This window comes from Palaemon carinicauda, chromosome 7 (genome assembly GCF_036898095.1).
Source record: "Palaemon carinicauda isolate YSFRI2023 chromosome 7, ASM3689809v2, whole genome shotgun sequence".
Taxonomy (NCBI): Eukaryota; Metazoa; Arthropoda; class Malacostraca; order Decapoda; family Palaemonidae; genus Palaemon; species Palaemon carinicauda.
Window position 1 is genome coordinate 132067243 of NC_090731.1, and position 7500 is coordinate 132074742.

The 7500-nt window shown below is 30.5% G+C and overlaps 2 protein-coding genes across 5 annotated transcripts in view; one reads left to right on the forward strand and one right to left on the reverse strand.

Annotated features, from left to right (window-relative positions):
* Positions 1 to 6324, reverse strand: part of LOC137644012 (serine-rich adhesin for platelets-like) — a 544649-nt gene extending 538325 nt beyond the window's left edge. The window contains 1 exon segment of the mRNA XM_068376886.1: positions 6260 to 6324. The gene's annotated coding sequence lies outside the window, so the exon portion shown is untranslated.
* Positions 1 to 7500, forward strand: part of LOC137644013 (uncharacterized) — a 432645-nt gene that overhangs the window by 368426 nt on the left and 56719 nt on the right. The gene's annotated exons all lie outside the window — the stretch shown is intronic.

Here is a 7500-nt window from a genome sequence, read left to right on the forward strand (position 1 = left end):
TCAACCGGCGTTCAAAAAATAATTGACCTGAACATTTGATAAATAATGTAAACATAAACCTTAAGGCAGTAGTAAAAAATTACGTGAAACGAAAGGTAATTGACTAATTATTTAAATGGCTTTTCCTGAACATCCAACATCGAAGTCTAGAATAAAAAAAAAAAAAAAAAAACATTGAAAATTTTGGATGTCTCCTATTAGTGTATTATAGAACTGTTTATCAGAAGAGCTACTTGTTAATAGAAATATTTGTACTGCATAAGTAAATATGTAGTATTTACACAAAATACTGATATTGTTAATAAATCACACTCTAATGTCTTGTCTATAACATAAAACGAACCTAGTATATCCCTTCCAGTGGTTTAGGATGGAAAATTACAGAACTTTGGATATGGACTTACTATCTCAACCTTCTCTTATACTCCTGTCTTATTTCATGATGTGGAAACATTAGTTATATACGATACATATGGTTAAACTCACAATGCTAAAATAGTAAAGGCAAATCTTGAACGAGGGTAATTTAATCATGACCGTAATTTTCATCAATGATACCAAAGAAAAAGTGAAAGATAATTCTTTCTATCTCACTTGAAACTACAAGAATTTGGCCTTCACTTATAAGGCTAAACTGGTTGAGTAAAACAAGTATAATGTGACTTTAATGTAATCGAGTCAAACTTGTTTCCATACAAAGCAATTGTAAACTATTTCGAATGTACAATTAAACTTCCAGTTATTAGCCTAATGAACGCATTTTTCTATATTCTGATTCAACTAGGACTGTCTAGTTCCCAAAGAAGCTTAAAAATTCCCATTTCAACTGCGAGTTACATTAGAATCTCCATGTCAGATTAGCAAAGACTTTTTTTCACGGGATAACCAATACCAGGCGAGACAGAAAAGACCCAGGGGAAAGTGGAACAAATGAGATTAACCGAGATGAGCTATAGTATAGAGATGACCTGGGGGTCTCAAATGTTCGAAGATTGCCTGAAAAGATGTTGCGATCGTCACCATATAGCTAAGACCCTTCTTACCTAAGTCAGAGGTAGTATTCTTTGATACTATAATGCAGCCGTTAGTCCTGAGAATGCCAGCTAATCTCATGGTCCAATAAGAATTCTAGAATCACTGCAGTAACAGTTGTGAAGGGTTGTTCTAAAACAAAGAGCCCGTACCAGTCTAGTGTTGGCTTTATATAAAACAACAATAGCAACCTAGCAATTGGTTTTACAGGGTATTCTATTACGAGCCTGAAGTTATCCGCTGGCATAAAACTAGCTCAATCTAAAACAACGTCAACTAACTATGTAACGATCGATTATTCAATCCACTCAAGGCCCAAGAGCGTTTATGTAATGTACACTTCATCCGGCAATGGCATGTTCTTTATCGAGTCCTCGACTGTGTTTGCAATTTAGGTAATGAAAAAGATAAGTGAAAAATTAGTCACGCATAGAGCACAGATCAGTTAAAGAAAGCCCCTGAACTTCGTAAAATCATAGAAGAGAAACTAACGGTAGGAAACGTGTTTTGTGAAAAAATACATTGTAAAATATATGGTTACTTGTTTCTTGGTTAAATGATTTTCGAGACGTAATTGTTGAATTAGAGAGCAACTCTAAGTAATGGAGTACAGTATAAGAAATTTGGGTCCTGTAACCCTGCTCTGGGGACGGGAAAGCTATTCAACATTGCTTTGTAGTAATGGTCTGCTAAATGATCGCGTGTTTGATTATTAAAAATTCTAATGTTTGATTTTTCTGAAGATTGATATTAAGTTTTTACATGTAGGATTATTTTATTGTTATTGTCTTTTTCATTTATCATAGCCTATATATTCTGATATTTTTCAAAGCTCTCGGACAATTTTATTATTTTCATAATTTCCGTTTAGTTGATATTTTTTTTTTTTATTTACTATACATTTCATTCCCTTTGCTACTATGTCAATTGTATTTTTCTCTTCAATTATGTCATTATCTTTCCGTTAAGTAGATTCAAATATTGAATATTTCTATCTCAAAAATTATTTTAAGTAATATAGTTAACCCCGATAAATGACCTTGGTTCGTACTCCTATGTTGTTGAAAGGCGTAGAGATTAAAGTTTCTATGAAAATAATATTTCTAGCACTCATTGATTGAAATTTCTCTAAAAGAAAATAAAAGTAAAATATCGAAATCGTTATTCAGTAAGAAGTTACCGAATAGGGGAGTGCTGTTGCAGCTCTGAAATAATCTTGCATAAACACAATTCTTCCTTTTTCATTAGGAACAGTCTCCATCGCATGAACTTGAACCCTGAGTGAATTTATTGACAGCAAAAGCCTTAAATAGAAACACTCTTCTATGCCAATATCAACATAAATATTTGAGTGTTTATATATTCCCAAATTTGAACATCAGCCTTCATTCATGAAGTATATTCTATTAATTATATAATTTACATACATTATATGTATATATATATATATATATATATATATATATATATATATATATATATATATATATATATATATATATACATATCCATATGTATACATATATATATATATATATATATATATATACATATATATACATATATATACACACACATATATATATATATATATATATATATATATATATATATATATATGTATATACATATATATATATATACATATATATATATATATATATATATATATATATATATATATATATATATATATATATATATATATATGTATATATATACATAAACATATATATATTTATGCATATATATACATATACATAAATATACGTATATATATATATATATATATATATATATATATATATATATATATATATATATATATATATATATATATAAATGCATATATATATATATATATATATATATATATATATATATATATATACATATATATATATATATATATATATATATATATAAATATATATATATATATATATTTATATATGTGTGTATATATATGTGTATATATATATATATATATATATATATATATATATATATATATATATATATATATATATATATATATATATATATATATATATATATGTATATGTATATATATGTATATATATAATGTGTATATATATGACATATATATATATATATATATATATATATATATATATATATATATATATATATATATATACATATATATATATATATATATATATATATATATATATATATATATATATATATATATACATATATACATATATGTGTGTGTGTATATGATAATAATAATAATAATAATAATAATAATAATAATAATAATAATAATAATAATAATAATAATAATAATAATAATAATAATAATTTTCGTTTTTAAATGGGTATGCTACCTGATTCTTAAATATACACCCGTGTATGTGATTGTTTGTTTTCCTTAATTCACTCTTTTCAATAGAAAACGATTGTTAAAAGTACAACTATTTCCTTTATCATTTAACAGTAAAAGCTCCAGAATCATTAGGCAGAGTTTATTAAAACACCATCTAAGAAATATATATGTTCCTGATGAAAAGTTTCATAATTGATTGAATATGCTGTAAGGGATCTATGAATTTAAATATTAAACACTAGGGAAACTCCCTATTTTCAAACGATAATCTTCCTTCATTCGTTATGGGTGCATCTACTGTACATTATTGGCCCGGAATACTTAAGAAGGAAAACATTTTCATTTTTATTTTTGCATAGAAAACCGCTCATAATTTCAACTTTCAACAAGCTGAGGATTCTCTTTTTTCTTTGATTCTTCTAGGTTTCACTTTTCCTTGAAGGTTAGCCACAAATATTCCCTTTAATCCCATTTTTTTCTTTTTTTTAAGTCGTTGTATTCAGATGCTAGTTCCAGCCGACAACTTCCCCCCCCCCAAAAAAAAAAATATTTTCTCTCTTTCATGTACCATAAATATTACAAACTACCTTTGCCTCATTCAGGACAGCTTTGCTACAGGTCAATGTCTGTCGAGTGTGATTACTGAAGTCGCATATATTTAACATGATAGTTACATAATTTGACCCAAACCTTTGAAAGAGGGAAAGTTGCATTAGAGAAGGAAACCAGAAGTAATTACAGAATTCCAAAGATGAGTAATAGGGACAAATAGATAATCCTTGAATCGAACAAAGTTGGCCGATGCAGCAACCACCTGTTGAGACGTTCCCAAGAGTGTTAGGAAACCAGCAGTCTCCGAGCACCCAAAACACTTTCATACACTTACTCAAAATAGTATGGCATGTTCTCTCTCTATACATTCTCAATCTACTGCAAATCTGTCATCACTGAATATACCACACCTCATAATCTTTTTCATTTTCGTTCATTCATTGCGCAACGTTACTATATTCCTTGAATGCGTGGCTAATCGTATAAAGATCATGTTAAGTATTCAATCTGCAAAAAGGATTTCACTACCGAGGATGGACTCTTCCTGATTTTTTTTTTCGACGTGAAATTTGGTCTTGACTAGAAATTTTTGCCTTTACAATTCTGTTGAACATCATATAGCCTATACAATTTTTAGTGTTATCCCATCCTTAGAGTCCCAGTTGTCCAGAGATGCTACCCCTGGCCTTTATAAGCTTCTGATTACTCACTGCTAAAGATTTAATCTTAAACGTAATTCCATGGGGCTCACTAACTGATCCTGTAAAGTTAGTGGCTAGCTCATCAATGATGGGGTTTCGTGAAAGGGCTTCAACATCAAATGCTCCACCAAGGCGAATCATTCAAGACAATCAATTTAATTTGTAACCTGAATTAGCTGCTGTCCTTCCTAGGTACAATTCCCTTCGGGAAATAGTACAATAACATATGGAAGGAAAAGGATTCCCAAAGTCTACTACAAGTGACCAAGGGAAAAAGATATAGCTCAAGAACTTGTTTTTATGTTTTCTGGAGATTTCCATGTATGTAACTCCAGTAGTGATGATCTTGAACGTTATTTTATTTTTGAGATTGATACCTTTTAATAACTGCAGAAGTAGTACGATGAAATGTGTTGAGATATTTTATGGTATTTACAGGAATAAGTGAAAAATTGGGCAGTCACATTTCTGTCTTTATGATTCTGTTTAGATGTGATTTTTATCTACATACCATAACAAATGATAATTGAAAAATACCGATTTAGTTTTTCCCTTTCTTTCTGAAAAAAGCAGCAAACCTATCCCAAAGTTACTTAAAACTATTCTGAAAATTGAATGATTTTAACGATTGTAACCAACTATTGTAATAATTATACCACAAATACGAAGAGAGAGAGAGAGAGAGAGAGAGAGAGAGAGAGAGAGAGAGAGAGAGAGAGAGAGAGAGAGAGAGAGAGAGATCAAACGATTGTAATAACCGCATTTTGAATTTAGGTCACTTAAATGTTAGTGCTCCCAATTGTCGACGCTCATTAGTCTTGTGCACAAAATTGGTGAACCCTTCGGAACTCCTTCCATGCTTCTGTCTAAAGATTTCAAGGTCGCTCATGACAGAGGCAATAGACGGTTGTGGCGGAATGTCACAACAACAAGCCTCACATCCTTGAATCACTATCACACAAATATCTCCTAAGCACAAACTTTCCCCTCACGTTATCAACTGGACTCTTATACAGAAGGGAAATAAAACCGAAACATAACCTTAATACTATATTCCTTAAAACTAAACAAAACCATCCGCAATCAATAAAAGCTTAAAACTAAACATTAACAAAACCTTACTTAAATTCACTACAACAAAACATATACTGCGTGTCTGTCCACTAACACTTTCGCAAAATAACAGTCACAAGAAAAAACAATCATTCCCGTAGCCAACTGTCTTTATTGGCACAACACCACTGTATGACACCTAGAAGACTGTCCGGTAATTGGCCACAAGGGCCTTAACTCTTTTGGGTCATGGGTGTCAAGATCATCATCATCATCATCATCATACGTAATCTTAATACACGGGGCAGATCACCAACGGTTGTGCAATCCAAAAGAATAGTCCAAACAAAATCCTCTATTACAGGCCTAGTCAGCAGTATTAAATCCACATTAGAAAAAAAAAATAATCTCCCTCAAGGAGTTATTACGGAGTGCAAATGAAAATAAAAAAAACACTTACGAAACCTCCTAGCTAACTAAACTAGCGCACTATAATCATAGATATATAATAAAATTTCTATCATTCAGAATCACTCCTAGCAAATATAAACAAAATTGTACTTACTGATACAAAAAGAAAATAAATTCCAAGCTGGTCGAAAATAATAAATAATCCCAGTACTCACAACCACACTGAACTGCCTTTGGCTACAGGCAAATAAGAAAAACCATTCGCTCAAGCCATTCCCCACTGTCCTAACCTAGCTAAAAATATAAACAAACAACCTCATTTATACCAAAAGTCATTCTTACAACAAACAATCATTACACTAACTACCTCTCGCTCGCTGACACGCCCCCTCTCTCTCTCTCTCTCTCTCTCTCTCTCTCTCTCTCTCTCTCTCTGAATTTGGCAAACAACAACAAAATAAAGCAAATAAAACAAAATTAATCCTCCACACGGTGACATTGCACTAGCTAGCAGGGTATTGCTCTAGAGACTGACCATATGTACAGTATATATGATTAGTGCCCACGTCCCCTCTCCACCAAAGCTAGGACCAGGAAATGGCTGCTGATGAATCAGCAGATAGACCTGTAGGCTCCCACAAACCCCCACCTTCAGCTCACAAGGATGGCAATATTGCGAAAAAAAAAAAAAATAAATAACGAGTTTGAGTGGAACTCGAACTCCACTCCGGTGAACGCTAGCCAAGGACGCTTCAAATACCCACAACCCTGTTCAGACTATAACCATCCAACATTTGTGGCTTGGGCTGATCATATGTTTTTTTTTTCTTTTTTGTTTGGCGAGGCATTGGAAATAGATTTTCCAATTTAAGAGTTCAGCTCAAATCCTTTTTACTTTGAGAGGAATGTGGCGATAACAAAAATAGCACTAATATGACACAGACAGACACACACACACACACACACACACACACACATATATATATATATATATATATATATATATATATATATATATATATATATATATATATATATATATATATATATTTATATATATATATATATATATATGGACAAATAGAATAAAAGAATAGATCCCAAGAGATTATGAATGAAGCAGAGGAAGGATGAGAAGACATTTACTTGACGAGGTAAGAAAATTTGCTGGTACAAACTATCATAGAAAGACCATTAACAGATGAGAGTGGAAGGACCTGTCTGAGGCCTTTATCCTGCAGTGGACTAGAAATGGCTGATGATGATGCCTCTATATATATATATATATATATATATATATATATATATATATATATATATATATATATATATATATATATATATATATGTATGTATATATATATATATATATATATATATATATATATATATATA